We start from the raw sequence: 19,383 nt of genomic DNA, 5'->3' as shown, positions 1-19,383 counted from the left end.
TTTATTTACATTTCAAATGATTTCCCCTTTTCTGGCTCCCCATTCCCCGAAAGTCCCATAAGCCCTCTTCCCTCCCCCTGTTCCCCCATCTACCCCTTCCCTGTTCTGGTATTCCCCTATACTGTTGCACTGAGTCTAGCCAGAAACTGGAAAGAACACAGGTGTCCCTCAACAGAGGAATGGATACAAAAAAAATTGGTATATTTACACAATGGAGTACTATTCAACCATTAGAAACAACGAATTCATGAAATTCTTAGACAAATGGATGGAGCTGGAGAACATCATACTAAGTGGGGTAACCCAGTCTCAAAAGATCAATCATGGTATGCATTCACTGATAAGTGGATATTAGCCTAGCAACTTTGAATACCCAACACATAATCCACATATTAAATGATGTCCAAGAAGAATGAAGGCCCCTGGTTCTGGAAAGACTCAGTGCAATTCTCCTTTCTAATGTCCATTTGGATGCTTCTACACAGAGGTAAGATCATTAGAGTACCTGCTTTTCTGGGTGTGGCTTAGTTTCTATACCATTACAAGCACATTTCGTACTTTTGCCAATCTCAGGATTCATGTTTCCTATGGTCCTGTAGTATTCTAGTGTGCACATATTCTGTTTCTTTGCTCACCAGTGTGTTTGTGGACGCTATAGTTAAGTAATGAAAATACAGCTCTCTATTTGATTGTCACAATTTCAATTCCTTTGGAATTTTACTGAGAAATGATATTAGATCAAATTATAATACTATTTGTAGTATTATACTCAAATACTACAATACTCAAATACCCATACTCTTTTCCACAATGCATGTGCTTACATTCATATCAACTATATAGACCTGTACTATTTTCCACATCTCTGTCAAGTATTACTCATAGGTTGCTTTATCTACACAAAACTTTACTAATAAACTAGTTATGTTTTTATAACTCTCCATTAATCTGTAGATCTGTGACAGGTGGTGAATGTTTATCCAGATAATGTAAACATTCACTGTTGTAAACTTCTTACTCAATTTCTGATTGGAATTTATGTGTAAACGTGTGAACATTTTACCATGCGATCACAAAGAGAGGAATGTAAATTTCCCCTTTCCCGCTTAGGATCATCATGATCATTCCCATCCCACTTTTCTCTCTTTTTTGTTAGAGAGCTTTCATAGGTAACTTTTTACAACTCAGAAATAAATGCTAGTTTTTTTTTAAAGTGTCCCCTTTTCTTCCTGGACTTCAACTAGCAGGCTGAAAGTTAGAGCTGTCTAATTCCTGCAGAGGCAGAACAAAGGCTACAGTATTTAATCTTCCCCCATTGTTAGGCTACTGGTGTGAATCCCCTAAATCAACTGTTCAAGGTATATTTGGTGGTTTCATTGGCATGACACTTGCGTGATTGGTTTCATCATCCATACACAGATCTTACATTTCACATAATATTGCACTGTACACTACACACACATATAATACATAAAATATCCTGTATAACATTTATGCACAAGATATGCATAATGGACTTATACACTGGAGCCAGGTTATCACTAACTGGAAACTCATTGGCTAAGGCATGCTTGGTGAGGGTGTGCAGTGCAGCACTGCAGCAGGCTCACAGGATTACCAAAATCTGTACGCAGTTGGCAGTGTGTCTCGGAGACAGTGGGACTGTCACACTAACCAGGTTACCACTACACAAGTACCATTTGGCAGCAGGGCAGAGTTGTGGGAAGTGAGATGTTTTTCCCCAGACTACCAACCAAAGCTCAGATGAGAAGTGTGTGGTCTCCATAGAATCCCTGCTGCAGCCTGGAGAGTGAGATGCTAGGACATTGGAAAGACTTTAGAATTGTAGCTCTTTCTGGATTCCCCAGAGGGTGTCTGCACTCTTCTTCAGGTGGGCCTCCTCCTCAGGAGTCAGAGTCACCTTCACAACATCTGAGATCCCATTTTCCCCTGGATACATGGGACACTGAGGAAGACATCATTATTGATTCCACAGAGACCCTTAATCATGGTGGAGATGGAATGCACCCGCCTGAGATTCTCCATTATGCTCTTGGCCAAGTCTGCCACAGAGAGGCTGATGGCCCAGGACGTATAACCTTTTGGCTTGATCACCTCTTACGCACTGTCAACCACCTGTGAATATCCTTCCACTGCTCCTTACTTCACAATGTTGGGAATGATGATGTTCACATTTAGTTGGACTAGATTGAGTAGGCTCTCTCCCTCTCGCTGAAGGGCCCCACTGTGATAACGACCAGCTTTGAGTTTGCAGTCCTTGCTGGAGATGATTTTTGGTGTTTTAAGGAAAAGGCTGCCGTGCTGGAGATCTATCATCTCTCCCTTTAGCTTGTTCTCCATGACATCCACTAGGGCGAGCTCATCTGCCAATTCCTTCCTTAAGATGACACAAGCCATGCCAACTGCACCAACCCCAACAACTCGAAATCTTGTTCTGAGGGACCTGTTCTTCCTTAAGAAGATTCACAATCAGCTGATCCTTGAGAGTTGCCATCTTGGACTTTTAATCTTTTGAGACTGCTAGTGCATGATGAGGGGTGACAGGCAAGCAGCAGCTGCTGCAGAATGGCCTGGGCTCGGGGACAGTGCCTCCAGCACCTGAATCAGTGGTTTTGAACCCTTGGAATGAGCAAGAAAGTTTTTAGGACATTTTTGTTGGTTATTTTATTTATTTACATTTCAAATGTTATCCTCCAAAGTGTGGATGTTTCAGTCCTATTTAGGACTTTTTTGAAATTATCATCAACATTCAGTATAGTTTGAGAGCTAGAACATCCAAAGACCATCAGTCTTTAAAGCCATACCAGAGTCCTATTATATGTCTCCTTTCAATTTGCTCCAGGGCTGGAGGCTCCTGGCAAATATACACACATATATGCAACCTGCTAAAACCCTATATTCTCACTAGTGTATGCAAAATTGCATACAGGGCTGGCCACTTCATATTGGATAATTAATTAGGAGGACCACACCTTTCCTTTTCCTGCTTTCAGAAGTTTATTGATATGGAAACTTTGTCAAAGGGTTGGGCCCCAGTAAGATGTTCTCCTCCAAATTATAATGTCTATTGGAGTTGGCATTGTTCAGGATTTGTTTAAGCATCTATATTGTTGAATTATCAAAAATGTAGCTTCTTTGTTGGTTCTAGAATATGTGACCTCATAGGAAACCTTCTGATCTCTGGCTATTACAATTTCCCTCATATCCTTCCAGGATAATCCCTAAATCTTAGATGCAAGAGTTAGTTGCATTGTATCTGTATCCATTGAGAATTGAAATCCCACAATCAGCTGTTCATTTCATTTTAATGAGTTTTTGATTCCTCTTAGTAGTATCTGTCTGCTCCAAAGAGAAGCTCCTTCAATGGGAATTAAAAGAAAATTTTCTCTGTGGGTGTAAAGATCAATTTTTAGAGTACAGGTAGGGATTATGCTGGCTTAGTAAAGTATGGAACAAGTTCTCTTTTATTATCTACGACCTTACTACCCCCTGAGTAGTTGAGTAGGTTTCTAGTAACATATACAGTTTTTCTCCTAATGAAAGGGGCTTAAATTGGATTAGACAGCTGTTGTTTCAAACCCAGAAATGAGTGTTACATTGCACATTTAGGGATATCATAACATACTAGTCATTGTATTGGTTCACAAGCATCAGAGCTGGGCAGGAATATTAGGTATTTCTTTCCTTTCGTGGCTTTCATATGATCTTCTAATAAATAAAAATAACCTAATCTTCAGGGAAGAACCTTTTACGTAGGATCCAGCTCAAATCCTCCAAGTTCTTTGTTCAAAATGCATGGTGTCTTCCATCTCTGAGAATAAACCAAGGGCAGCAGCAAAAGAGTGATTTTGAGACTCTCTAACTGATGTGGTATAGAGAAGAGAATTCTCTATTAGGGAAAAACCTTAGAATTCTTCTGTTAAGTATCTTCTGCATATGGCTGTAAAAGTTGTTAAAAGTGACATCAAGATTTTGAATGGAGAAGATACTATCAATCAATAAATGTATTATTTTATTTTTAGGTGTATTTTTAAATTAAACATCACTACATCATAATCTCTGTTTTCTTCCCCCAAATCTTTCTATGTACCTTGCTATTGCTCCTCAATGTTCTCTTTCAAATTCAGTCTCTGTTTATATATATATATATATATGTGTGTGTGTGTGTGTGTGTATAAAATCATAATATTTATATATTCACAATGTATATAAATGTACATATACATATGCACATGCACATACACATACATACACATACATATACATCATATACATATACATCATATACATATAAACATGCACATGCACATACACATACACATACATATACATCATATATATCATATACATATACATCATATACACATACATATATATACATATACACACACACTCATATATATATATATATATATACACACACACACACACATATAAACATACATATATATATGATGAAGTTTACAGAAGACAGGTGAAACCCAAGGTGTAGTTTCAAAAAAGAAGCATTTGTGTTTGGAAGAATTGTTTGATATTTTACTGTGTTTTTATTTACTCAGGCTTATGTAAATTCTCAGATGGTTATATAGACAAAAATGAAGCCCCGATCCATCTGCATTTCTGATACTGATCCGCTGGCGTTAGAACAAACATCCCCTGTTTACACAAGCTATAAGAAAAATAGTGCTCCCAGGTCAGGGGGCTGTTAAAAATAGTATGTTTGTCTTGATGAGGCAGAATAATAGGTCCACAGCTTCTGAAATTTGAATATGTGGCAAAAAACAACTTAAAAGTACAATAAGTTGGCCAATCATATTATATTAATTATATTATATTATGTTATGTTATGCTGTGTTGTGTTGTGTTGTGTTGTGTTATACTATACTATACTATACTATACTATACTATACTATACTATACTATATTATGGACAAGTCTAGACAATGTTCAGAACAATATATGTAAGGCATAGTCTACCTTCCACTCATCTTTCTGCTGAGAAAAGCAGAGAGACAGTTTAGTTTACTCCTTGGAACATAGATGTAAAAATACTTCAGCAAATTCACTTTCTACCAGTATTATCTGATATTTGTGTAGAACAATGTTTATATACTGTTTCAAAACCAAACTCTATACCATTTGGTGTAAGCCCAGTCCAAAGGCTCTCCTTTACGCTTCACTTTTCAGATCATATGTTTGCAGCTGCCTGTTTTTCTTTCTTTCTTTTTTCATTTAATTTCTTTTTATTTCTTGTTCGATCTGTGGTGGTGCACGCCTTTAATCCCAGCACTTGGGATGCAGAGGCAGGCAGATTTCTGAGTTAGAGGCCAACCTGGTCTACAGCTGCCTGTTTTTCACCCAATACGTAAAATTGTCCTTGTTCGTGATCCTTTCAAATAACTTATTAAATGTTCGAGGTATCAGATGGGCATTGCTAAAGAATGTCATACAAATGTCAACTTAACCAAATTCACAGCTTATTGTCTCCCCCCAGTTTCTAAGCTTCCCCTTTCTGACCATTTTTCTCTCCAAACTTTATATGCCCCTCTGTTGTTAACCCCCTAGGTCCATATAGCATTGCTAATGTTTATAGCTACAAGGCAATCATTCAGGGCCCTTTCCCCAAATTTCTAACAGTCACCAATAACTGCTCAGATAGAGGCAGGATATTTGAGCTCTTCCCTGACCTGTGCCTGGATTTTGGTTGTCTTTCTCTTGTACCAGACTTGTGCATACAGCCACAGAGCTGAGCATTCCTGTGTGCCAAGGTCTGTTCATGCCTTGGCAAATACTGTTTCACTGTAGATTTCCTGTACTCCTGGCTCTTATATTTCTTTCCCTCTTTCCATAATGATTCCCGAGCCTTGGGAGGAGAGGATGTGATATACCCTTTTTAGAACTAAGCATTCCAAATCCTTTGTGTTGAGCAACTGTTAGCTGCAGCATAAATCTATTTAGTGAATTAAAAAAAAAAAAAAACTTCTTTGAACAGGGTTGGAAATGTACCAGTTTATGTTTAAAAGGAACTTAGAGCGAAGTGTATTACTTTGTTCATTCAGCATAATGAAGCAAAATGTTTCTTTCTTAGTGTCTATGATCTAGTTGGGTGCTGGTTTGGGACCCAGTTAACAATACGAGGTTAGAGTTCTGTCTTGTGGAGCAGATTTTAGGTCTAATCAGTAAGTGGTTGGATATTCTAATAACATTTGTGGGGCAATGCAATAGTGGGTATATCTTGTCAGGTCTGGAGGTTTTATATGGGACCCTCTAGCACTATGAAAGCTAACCAGTAAGAGCAAATTTTCCAGGTGTATGTTAGATTTATTTCCCCATTCTGTGACTCAAGTATACATTGTCTTCAGGAATAGGGTCAATTTCTTAAGGCCAACCAAGTTGAATAGCAATAGTGTATAATGCTGGAAATGCTGTTTCTGAAACTTGATGTACAACTTAAAAATTGGTAACTCATGGCTGGCACTTTGCTTTATGAATGCATGATGCCTGGGGAAGGCAAGCCCCCCTTATAGGATAACTCCATTTTACACACACACACACACACACACACACACACACACACACACATGTTCACATGCACGCACAGGTATAGTAAATTTTCCGTATGGTATTTGCCTAGCTTTGAGAATGTTTTACAAAATTATTTGTTGAGTTTACTTTATGTTTGGATATGCTGAAAGATACATAGGATTGTGATGGTAAACATGGCAGATTGCCCCAAGGGAAAACTTTCTACACTAGGAAATGTATTTGTATTAGCATTACAAAACATAGGTGAGAAAAGCTGGAAATCCATGGACCACCTCTGAGAAAGAAATCAAGTGGATGTTTGCCATTGCAAAATTGCTACTTTTATTTTTAGGTTTAGTAATAGTACTAGGCTAAATTCTGTAAAAAAAATTATTCTTGAATATATACTGATTTTAATAAATCATATTTTTTATAAAATTTGGACAAAATAGTATTATACAATGAATGTTGTATGTTGTTTCAAAATCTCTGCACCATCTCAGAAAAAAAAAAGAAATCTAGTACATTTTCCCTACACCCTCAGAACACACGTAGATGTAGAGCACACCAATTTTTAAAATGAACAATAACAGTCTCCTCTGTACTTCACTCATATTCCAATAGCAAGAGTAGTACACAAATATGCAACGGTTTTAGTCTTCTAATGAAGTATTTCCTAAGCAGTTGCACACCTGCCCAGAATAGCACCCACTGCAGTGTCAGGTTCCCATCCTGAAGGCTGACAGTCCAGGCTGACATTTAGCCCCGTGTGTTCCACTGGGCAGCCAGACCTGTGCAGGGGAAGCTTTCTGCTGATCAGGACCCTGTGTTTACCATCCTCCTCTTAAAATTTCCCTCTGCTTCTACACACTCAGCGGCACAGGCATACAAACACACAATTTAGCTGCATCCTGCTTTTGCTCTTCTCCCAGGTTTTGGACTCTTCATGCCTATGCCCAGCACTCTGCCTCTCCACAAAATCCTAGTCCCCCTTGACTGACTGGCTCCTTCCCAAGCAGCAGGAGGATGCGAAGCCACTGCCGAAGCTGTTATTGCCTCTGCAGCTGGGTCTCTGTCAATATCAGCCGCCCACGCTTATCTAGCTTCTAAAGCCACAGACTGGCCTGGAGATGACGGTGGGGGAGTGGCCAAGAGAAGGGAGGCAGGAAGGCAAAGGAAACAAAAAAGGCTTCAAGGCTTACTGGGCATCTGTCTGTAGGTGGTCTCTGGGTCTGTGACTGTGGAGCCAGCCAGGTGGCGGAGTGGCTACGGGGCAGCAGCAGTGGACAGCAAGCAGAGTGCGACAGCCTCCGAAGCAGGCATCTGAGAAGCCAAGACCAGGAGAGCAAAGGGCTTCCTTCTGAGGTTCTTGCTGGAGTTTTAGTGAAGACTATCATTTGCCAGCAAGTAAGTGCATTTTTTTTTCTTTTAAGGACGATCCCAGGATGGGGATAGCTCATGGCTGTACCCCGCTTTTCTGTCCCATTCCATGCACCCCACCCCATGCACAATCTTTGGGAAATGTTTGAGAAGCAAAAAGACCAGTGATATCTAAACATGAACTAACAAGGTGGGTGTTTGCTTTGCATATGTGGTTAGTTATATCTCCCAGGTAAGCTGAAAGCAAGAGATCATCTGCTACTGTAAACTTTCTAGAACTCCCTAGGAAGGGATGGTCAGACTAGGTGAAGCAGGAGGTTGTGCTACTTGGACTATACTATTAAGGAATTCAAACTCTATATTTTGGGTAATTTTGTGCATTCAAGAATGGAACTCTTGATGTGACAATCACAGTACTAAAGTAGATAAAGAGTGCTATTGGAAATGGTATGTTTCTTTTGAACAGCTTGGAGTTTGACATTATTTTGGTTCAACATAGTTTATGTTTTATTTGTTATACTATGTGATCTCTCAAGCATATCCTTTCTAGATGTCTGCTTCCTATTAAAATTGATGATGTTCTTCTGGTTGCATTACCTCCAACACTTACAAGATTATCAGAGCAGTACTAATAATTCTGGGTCCATTTGGATGCCTCAGCTAATGGACTTGTTCAATGTGCCATGTGGATTCCGGTCAGGAAAAATCTGAAATAAAAGTGTGGAAGTATTTTGGTGGGCATTTGGAGAAAATGTAAAGCACACTAGAAGAGACCTACTGTGGAATATTCAGAATCCTGGCACCTTGCCTCCCATGACTAGCCTTTAGGTGCTACTATCTGCTGCTACCTTTACAAGTAGTACAGACAAGACCCATGAGGAATAAAAACCCCCTTCCCCTTCTGTGGGCTTCTTTCATTCACTTTACAGTTACCCTCCTGCTTTCATACTCTAAGTAATAATGTGATGAGTTATTGCAATATCTACTGATTGAGCTAGAATCATAGCCACAAAATTTGGGGAACTTAGAGTTATAATACATTTTTTGCATTTTGTGTAACACTATGAATTATTAATATTTAATGTCATTAAAATTTGTTCTCCTGGTTTTTAAAAAAATGATATATAACCAATCCCTCCTAAGGACTAATGGACACAATGTGAATTATTTTATGAAAGCCAACTTTTGTGTAACTATTGGTCTTTCTCTACTTCACCAGTATGACTCCCATTTGAAGTGTAGCATCCATATGGGACAATGGAGTCTTTAGACAAACTGTTCTAGAATTAGGAGAGGAAGAATAAGTCATTGTGTCTCTCACCATGCATACCCTTGAAAGGATATCATTACCTGTAAAAGCTCATCCTTCTAAATGGTATGCCATTCGTATTGTAACTCTCTTGGGTCTTCTATAAATATGATCTACCCTTTTTTCTTTTTAATTTCAAATTTTGTCTTTGGTGTATACCTTTACTTTCTGAGTTAAAAATATTAAACATAGTAAATAGACCATTTGGAATATATTTGATATAGTTATTATTATGGATGTAGTCAAGTTCAACCATTAAAAATCCTTGGTTGCAGATATTCAGTCTTTCAGTTCAGCATAGGGTATCTTGAGCTCTCCTTTACTCAAGGATATGTTTAAAATAATAGAATTAACTGAAATTGGTCATGAGGCTATGGAATAGTGGTTGTCTAGCCTTGGATGACAAGTTAGGGACCTGTCCACTCTAGGTGCTTCTCAGTCTCACCTGGAGAAGCGGAGTAAGAATCAAACACTTGGGAAGGGGACATTCTGTCTCTTGGTTCTCATGGAGCAAATAAATGGACAAGGGAACTAATATGTGCTATGATTAAATTTGCTCAGTTGAGATGAAGCATGTCTTATCAGATTAGAATTGGAGAGTCGTCATTTGTTCTTCATATATGTCATTCATATATGTTCTTACTCACACATATAAGAGATACACAGAATAACAGAAAGAAAAGGAGGGAGGGAGGGAGAGAGAGAAAGAGAGAAGAAAGAAAGAAAGAAAGAAAGAAAGAAAGAAAGAAAGAAAGAAAGAAAGAAAGAAAGAAAGAAAGAAAGAAAGAAAGAAAGAGGGCCAGTATCTTTCCCAAGCCTTTCCTGGATAAGAATTATGCTGATGCTTCTAATTCTAAACGTCACTGGAATAAGCTCTGCATGGCAGAGCTTGACCCAGAGACTCACACACTACTCTCTAGCCACTATTTAAACCTTGTCTTCAGAATTTATGGTAGGATATTTAGTTCACAAGAGCTATTCTTTCAAATATATATTTAATTTTTGAAATTATAATATAATTACAATATTTTACCTCCTTTGCTTACCTCATTTTCACCTCATTACTTTTTTCCCACCTCACTGCTTTCTTAAAAATTCATGATCTCTTTATTTCTAATTATTGCTGCATTCCTGGGAGTCTGGTCTATTAATTTCACACGCCAATATTAATACTGATCATGAGACTATCTACAACCTCCATGTGCCTCCACTAACTGTTAGCAAAGATTCTTTCTTCCCATAAGATTAAACATAAGATCCCCATAAGATTGCAAAACAGTCATCATTTCCCTTGGCTTATCTTTCTCTGTCCTGTATCTCCTGGGTGATACAATATTAGCTAAGCAAAGTATTACCTCCCAAACACTGAAAGATGGAGCCTTTGGCTTTGAATAGAAAGCTTTCACATGATGGTTGCTATGGATATGCTGTGTCATATCTCTAGACTCGGTTAAGATTCTCATTTGCATGTATTTATGTGGCTACTGCTTCTTTCCTCCTAAACCAGGATCTCTCTTATTGTACTCTGTCCTCTTTTACTAAGCAGTTACATCTCCCTGTTGTTTGTGAAGCTTTTTTGACCCAGCTTACTCTATTGATGATAGCTGAGAATTAGTGGGGATAGCTCCATAGCAGAGTTAGGTATCTACCTCATTGTGTAGGTAGCAAAGATCTTGATTGAAAGAGGAGCTGCCAGGGTGCCACTCATAAAAATTAAAAAACTCAGAATGTCTATTATTAGGATATTTGGTTTTCAACTAGAACACCAGATGATGATTCATTGGGAACAATAGTTCTTGAATGAATAAACTGTGTCCAGTGGAATATTCTATCCTTTGTACTTTAAATATAAAGAGTGAAGCTTCTAGTTCAACAGAGTCCTCACTGTCTGAATCACAGATTATAGGTTGCCACTTTGGCTCTGGTCCATAGATTCCATCTTCCCTTAACCATATAGCCCTCAGTTGGTCATGGTTTTGCCCAGTGCAAAGTGAGATTAAAAACCAATTCATTGTCATTCAGCTCAATTTTATTTCAAACTTTCTCTGTTGTTGCTCTCCAATTTGAAATTGGTGGGCAGCTATTATGTTCAGGTTTTCATATTTGAAATCCTAGCATGGTTTGGGAGGATTTATAAAATATCAGGCAGACTCAGGACTATGAAGAGAAATAAAGAGGCAGTCCCAAGAATTCTTTGGGCTTCCAGGAAATGTTCCAATCTGGATTTAAGAACATTTCATAGATCTATTGGCATCTAACACTATTGTCCAAAAGGTCTTAGGGTTGCTGGGGACTGTACAAGCTACATTCATTTCTGAATCCCTTTTTATTTCTCGAACAGAGACAAGAATGCATTCCTTTCCTTTGAGGTCTTAAATGGCCTCTGGCCAGCTGTTTCTGGTCAAGGGTTTGACAGACTAGTCTTGTAAGAATACTTAATTTTGAAGGCTTTTGGCTTTTCCCCAATATGCTTGTTTTGTAGAGGAGACAAGCACAGCATGGTAGTTTTCACAATCTCAGTAGGAGACCTTCCTAGGGAAGCATGAAATTGACATAGAAATGTTCAAATGGACAATGGTGACATGAACAGCTTTCATTCTGGTGCCTGGAGTTCTCCCATGATTACACTGTCTGACTAGTTATGAAAGTTCACTGTGTTGACAGCATCTTCTACAGACTTGATACCCTATGTGTCCTTGCAGACATTCAAATTTATATTCAACTTAGATTGTATTTTTTCTTCTTTAAAAAAATAAAGATTAGAATTCAACGACTTCATAGTGTATGTAATTCATCCTGACAATACTCACCTCCCTTTACACTCTCTTATTCCCCTTCTCTCCAACCTCCGCCCCAGTCCCCCCTCCTCCCTGAGGGTCTCCTTCCCATTGTCATGGCATTTTACTTCATTTGGTTTTGGTTTTTATCTTGCATTGTGATTTTAAAAACAATCTATCCAAGGCTCAGTCTAAAAGGCATGATGTGAGGCAATCCACTGAAGCATGGTGGACTCACCAATAGATGTTACTACTGGGTGGGAGGAAGGAGACTTGCCATTTTCCTAGCACCAGCACCTATTAATACCTAATAGTTTCCCAGTTACATTGATATCTTTCTTTTTGTTGAATTAACTTATAGAAATACACGTCTTCTCATTTTCTCTGTCTTGATCATCTTCTGTATCTCCTGGGTTATACAATATCAGGTAAGAAAGATCTCACAACCCAGTGGTAATGATGGATCCTTTGAGGTTGTGAAGACGCTTTCATCTGATGACTAGAACAACTATGACTGAATGTTGTCTGGCTGTCTTGCGAATTCCAGTGTAGGAAACCACACCTCCTGAGTACATGATTTCAATGACCCTTCCACCATTTATTCTCAAGTGGCACAGACTGTATTTGTGGTGGCACGGCCAGAGAACAGTGTTCAAATCTCTATCTCCAAAAATATCTACATGTTTCATAACAGTCACAAAATTACAGGTAAGAAGTAGAAAGGAAAATGATTTTATGGCTGGTGTCTCTGCAATATAAGGAACTCTATGATAGGGTCAGGGCATTAGGAAGGTTGAGAACCACTGATATAAATAGTCATTATTTATTATTTATTATTCTTTGCACCTTAAGCAGCTATTCTGCATTCATTTCTATTTAACTGAAAGGCAAGCCACTTCTCTGATCAAGGATGAGAGTATCAACCAATCTATAGTAAAAATAAATAATATTTTGAAGATCAGTTTTACATCATTTTGCTCTAGCAAAAGCATCATTTTAAGTATCCCACAGGATATATGATCTCTCCAGTAGCCATGGGCATGTCTATCAGCTGTGTATTCCCTCCTGTAAGACAAACCTCCAATCTAATCATAAAGGGATTACTACTCAGTAATAGTCCTCACTATTTCACCAGTAGGCAGATCTTGCCTGTCAGGTCAGAACAATAGCGTTCAAAGTCTACAGCTGGGAAAGATATCTCATGACTTCTTTCTTCCATCTGTCTATGTAGTAACTTTCACAAATATGAAATCTACTTAGCAGGCAGGAAGCTTCTATTTTAAGTGTGATTTCTCTTTGTCCTACAGACGTGTGTGTGTGTAGCTTTACAATAGGCTCCCACCATGTAGTTCTTGTGGCAGCTGAAAGGAATGGCCATCATGTGTGTTGTTCTGTGGTTTCTGGGACCTTTCTGAGCAATAATTCTGAACAATAAACCCCTGGCACTGGTAGTGATTCAAGAGTGTCTCCTGTCACTGCTCTTATAATTAAGCTGACTATACCACTCAGAGTGTTGGTGACTCTAATTCCTCCTCCCTCAGTACAAGACATATTCAAACACCATGAAGCCTGGTAATAAAATTGAGGCATTTTAAAATCTGTTTGCTAGACTATAGGTAAAATTTGTCTTTTTTTGGGGGGGGATTTGTTTTTTTTGTAAACCAGACTGGCCTTGAACTCAGAAATCTGCCTGCCTCTGCCTCCCAGAGTGCTGGGATTACAGGCATGCGCCACCATCGCCCTGCGAAATTTGTCTCTTAAAATGGTGATAAAGTCTGAACTTCAGCCTCTCTTGGCACTTCCTCACTTATTAAGGCAATATTTATAACTCATAATTCATGAAAAAAACTCAATTAAGATTTTAAGACTTACAACCAAACTAAAAAGAATGTAAATAACTGAATTTCCTTTTTCTTTATGGCTGAATTTTATATATCTGACTTACCAGTTCTTCTGTTGATAGTCACTGAGGTTCCTTCTGTATTATTCTTGTAGTAAATAATGGTATAGTTAAAATGATCATGCTGAAAATCTCTTAAAAAATTCTGATCACAGTTCCTACATGCACACACACACACACACATACACACACGCACACACGCATGCACACATGCGCGCACACACACACACACACACAGAGACAGAGAGAGACAGAGACAGACAGAGAGAGAAGAATGTACATGAATCAGAAATATATTTTGCAACGTTAGCTTAAATATCACCTTGGTATTCATAGAGGCTTGATTTCAGGATCCCTTTATGGGTCCCCAAATCTGTAGAATTTTAAGTTTCTTACATCAAGTCATATGTTTTCATTTATCTCTGCATATCTTCCAATCTATAATAAGTCAATCCTAGGCCACTTAGAACACCTAATTTAATGCCTCCATATGATGCAATGAGATGCTTAAAGCCAAAATTAGTTGACCTGGTTACAGAAAAGAATCTCAAAGCTTACTTCCAAAGACAATGTAGAAAATGCCCATACATCAGGCTAGATAAAATTCTAGGAACAAGTTACAGACTGGGAAGCAGATTCCAGCAATAACCAAGCCAGATTTAGGAAAAATAGAGCATCAAGGAGATTAAACAAAAGTGTTCCAGATGGTGCCAAATTACAGGCAGACTGGTGTTATCTCAGTCAAGATACACTCATTCTCAAATTTTCACTGTATGACATTTCAATTTCTGGGTTTTCACAATCTATACCAACTGAAAAGTATGTTACCCTAAAGAAAAAAATTCATACTATTATGACTGCCTAAAACTGGCATCAAAGATGCCGCCTTTACTTGATGGATCCACTGTATTAAACTGTTGGTTTTATTTTTCCTTATCGGTCATTTTTAGTCTCCTTTTCTGTTCTCTATATCCTTATTTTCTAACCTAAAACATTGAGGAAGCTCATCAGAAATGTGAATATGTATAATTGTATTCAGATGTGTACAGAAATATATACTCCGATGTCAAATATATCAGAGTGAGCATTTCATACCCACATATGCCAGGCAACCAAAGGCTGTTCACTGAGTTGTTTCTTTTATGTTGCTATAGAGTTTCACCATTAAAATTATTGATTATGATAATTTTATTGAGGCTTCTCAGAATTTTATTGCCTACAATCATCTTTCCTTGTAAGCTTCTGCTTTCAAAAATCAATGATTATATATTTCATATACTCCAATTTTAAAAAGAAAAGAACAATGCACTAAATAAGATTTATGTGTAATACTCCATGGGGAAAACAGATTTTAGTCAGAGAGCTTTGAGTGAAAAGAATCTATCAGATGGTTCAGTTGTGAGTCATGCCAGAATGCAGCAAAGATGAAACATAAGCTACAATACATCAACTAAGTGCAGTGAGACAGCCACAACCAAAGAATAATATCAGTCTAAATTGACCATTAAATGGCTAAATTGATTAGCAGTTGGCTTCTTATATTCTCAAAAATTCATATCCTGTTCAATGTTTTCATTTCTCTGCCTTTTACCTAAGCTGGTGGCACCTTCTAGTCTGAAACAAATTTAATTTAATATAGAATGGTGAACTTATAACTATCATTGTTCTAAAAAAAACTTCTGAACAACTATTTCTATAGCATGGGTGTGATGGTGTCATGTATTTCTCTTGTCTGATGTTGAACATCATTCATTCAAAAGAGTTTGACAACTATTAAATGAGAGATAGTTTCATACTATTATGACTGCCTGAAACTTGCATCTAAGATGCTGCCTTTACTTGATGGATCCACTGTATTAAACTGTTGGTTTTCTTTTTCCTTATTTGTCATTTTTAGTCTCCTTTTCTGTTCTCGATATCTTTATTTTCTAGCCTAAAACATTTAGGAAGCTCATTGGAAATGTGAATATGTATAACTGTATTCAGATGTATACATGTGATAACTATTATAATTCTCTGTCAAAACTAACCTAAACATTTGTTTCCTGATAAACTCCTCCAGGTTCCAGAAAGCTTGTTGATTAATTATTTACATTTTAATAGATTCAATGTCCTAAAATAGGAACATACATGCAGAGGCACTACTGGGTGGTTACCTAAGAGCTCTGGAGAAATAATTGGCTGTGTGGATTGCCTGCATCATTGCAGATTTTGCTCTAGATATCCATTGAAGAAAAGGTAGGTGTTCATGTGGATAGGAGGAGGAATTGGAAATAGGAATAAGAAATAAAACATCGACCATAACTTTCCTTTTTTTCCATGTCTTTCATTATTTCTAACATGGAACAGCAGTTGTGGGCAGAAAATCCTACTGAAGCTTGCTTAACCTAGTGAGCTGAGTTCAGCAGAGCTTGGTATGGTCTCAGTGGTTAGGTGGCTATGTAATTAATAATCTAAGTCAGAATTTTTTAGGACTTAAAGAAAATGTTGGGGGCTTTCTTCCACCACTGATGGGATAGGGTACCCTAGGAAGATAAGAAAAAAAATGAAGAAAAAGGAGAAAGTAGTAAGTTAGTAACTAGGCAACAATTAAAAACACAATACAGTGCAAGAGGGGTCCCCATAAGTTTGTTCTCAAACTCCAGGTTTGGTGTCCAGATATCTGAGGTCTTCTATTACCTGAATATGACCCTGACAAGTCCATCATCACATACTCAGAAAATGATGAAAAACTGTACAGCTGAGGGAAAGTGGATGCCCAAAGAGATGCAAATAATGGGAATCTTCTGTATGAGCAGAGGCTGATAAGCAGCTAATTTTTCCCCACTGATTTTGCTTTATACTTGATCCATCTTTTCAATAATGTCTATTAAGATTAAAACAGCAGAAAATGAAATCCAATGTTGTGCATGCTGTAGGGTTGTGTGAAGATGTTTGAGCAGAGCCCAATAGCTTTCTGTCTGTGTCAACTTTACCTCATAAAGTTGCAACCAAGATATTCTGAAGTTGTCTGGCTTCGACCGCTGATTCTTCATTTTTGATAGATAGGCCCGGGGAGAATGCTGACATACAGCCAAGAGCTGTACATATGATTCCCTTCAGCAATACTGATAGGGTCATGTTACTCAACAGTGTTCAAATCAGCTATTGAACCTTATTTATGTTTAGTCCTCTCAGATACTACAGGCTTCCTGAAATGCAAATCAAACACCATTGCCTCTAATCACCCACGTAGGGGCTAGCACATTGTTGAAGGTTTTGGGTCTATGTCAAAGTAACATAGACAGAGAAGATGTTAGAGGCTTAGGGCTGAACTCATAGGAAAACTACTCTGTCTGATCATTAATTGAGAAAGCTGTATTAGAGTCTACATGATTTCTTTGTTAAGAAGATATCAACAGTGAATGGGCAAAGAAGTCTAGCAGAATGAAGCCATCAGAAAGATACAGGAACTCAGCTGACTGTAGGAGATTCTCCAACACTCTAGAGATAGTTCTTGTTTCTGAGTTTCTTTTTTCCATGGGCAGCAGTCAGGTCATCCATCCTCTTTCCCTGGGGTATCAAGTCTCTACATGATCAGGCATATCCTCTCCCACTGAGGTCAGACAAGAGAGTTGTCTGCAACATATGTGCAGGGGCCCTCAGACCAGCCTGTGCATGCTCTTTCGTTGGTGGCTAAATCTCTGTCAGCTCTCAGAGATATGGGTTAGTTGACACTTTTGGTCTTCCTATTAAGTTGCAATCCCTTTCTGCTCCTTCAGTCCTTCCCAGAGCTCAGTCCAGTGGTTGGCTGTGAGTATCTGCATTTGTCTAAGTGAACACTTGTAGAGCCTCTTAAGAGGACATCCATGGTAGACTCCTGTCTGCAAGTACAAGATATATATATATATATATATATATATATATATATATATATATATATATATATATATATATATTACACACACACACACACATGAAATACATGACACTATGGTTAATTTTAGTGTCACTTAGGACTATTAAATGGATGAGCAGTCTCTTGTAAAGTTTAAATTCACTTTATTGTATTTGAAGTAAAAAAAATGTTACAGTATAATAATAAAAGATAATGACTGAGCATGTTGTCAAACATGTGCAATTGCAATCCTGAGGAATATAAAATATAAATATTGCAAAATCAAAGCCAATTTGGGCTACTTCATGAGAACTTGTACAAAACACATTTTGTCTTTAACATGACCAGGACTGTATTGTAGAGAACTTCCTTTCTTTTCAAATGTTCTCTTTAAGATGTAATTTCAATAATGTGATCCAAAGATCTGGAGTATGGTAAGGCAAAAGAAATAAAGAATAACAAATTTAAGCAATGTGGAAATACAAAGCCAGCAAATATGAACCATACTTGATCTCTTTGTGATTAGGTTAACTGTTCCCCAGGAAGTTAAATTGGAAGCATTAGCCAAAACTTGCTGAACTGTGAGAGAAAAACACAATTACAAACAGCCCCTCCCCCCAAATAAGAGCCATGAGTAAATCAGCAATGGCTTACATTAGAAAAAAATAAGCAAAATACTATTTGCCCTCAGTATCAAGTAGAAGAATTGTAATAAAGAATGCTAATTTTGCATTAAGGACGTGAAAACACATGAACACAAGAGTGTCCAGCAAAGTGTGCAATGATGGTATAAACACCAGGCAACTTTGGAAGCCAGAGTTCTGTACAGATGGACATCCACATTTTCTGTTATACATAAGTCTGAGCAGCTGAATCCTTTTAGTATCTTCAGGTAAAGTATTTATACTCTTGAATTTCACAGTCACTTTGGAATAATTGCAACCTACTTAGATTATTCATGCAAAATCAACTATTCCTTTTAAATCTGACCAGGAACTTCAGAACTGGAGAGTTGTGTGTGATGGTTCATTGACCAGGCTCATCTTCCATCAATCTCAAGCCTTCAAACTTAGCTGGGACCAAGAAAATAATAGTGCATTTGGGTGTGGTGAGACAGAGGAGGGAAGGGAATCTAAAGAGTCAAAATATTTATAGCCTGGTTGGCTCTTCCATTGGCCGTCATAGGCTGCTTTTTATAGCCTGCTATTTCCATTATCATACTCAACTGTAATGAGTTATAGACAAATATTGGAAGAGGAAACAGAAGCAAACAATCTAAAAATAGTAACAAGCTGGAAGTCTAATTATAAAAAGAAATATACATAAAGTAGAAAAAAGTTCACTAAGTCTTGGAAGCTCTTCAAGAAAGTCACTGTATTGCAGTTGAGCACTGTAATTTATTCTGCTATTAGTTATTGGTTACCACTAATGAGTTATACTGTCTTCTGAACATTGTCTTTATAAATTCCAATATATTAGGTAATTGATTAGTTGAAAATAATAAGTAGGTGCAAAAACAGTATGTGTTAAAAGATTTAAAATAGTAATAAAGGATAAAATAAGGACAGTTTAGAGTGTCTGGCAGACACTGTTC

At 37.8% G+C, this 19,383-nt stretch overlaps 1 protein-coding gene and 1 pseudogene across 1 annotated transcript in view; one reads left to right on the top strand and one right to left on the bottom strand.

The window, feature by feature from the left end:
* Positions 1-2,160: 2,160 nt before the first annotated feature.
* On the bottom strand, positions 2,161-2,515 carry LOC127684764 (L-lactate dehydrogenase A chain-like; annotated as a pseudogene).
* Positions 2,516-7,703: 5,188 nt separating this feature from the next.
* Scn7a (sodium voltage-gated channel alpha subunit 7) overlaps positions 7,704-19,383 on the top strand; it is an 89,114-nt gene continuing 77,434 nt past the window's right edge. The window contains exon 1 of the mRNA XM_052182618.1: positions 7,704-7,953. The gene's annotated coding sequence lies outside the window, so the exon portion shown is untranslated. The remainder of the gene's footprint in view (positions 7,954-19,383) is intronic.

The sequence above is a fragment of the Apodemus sylvaticus genome, chromosome 5, assembly GCF_947179515.1.
Source record: "Apodemus sylvaticus chromosome 5, mApoSyl1.1, whole genome shotgun sequence".
Classification (NCBI taxonomy): domain Eukaryota; kingdom Metazoa; phylum Chordata; class Mammalia; order Rodentia; family Muridae; genus Apodemus; species Apodemus sylvaticus.
This window is presented reverse-complemented; position numbering and strand designations above follow the sequence as displayed.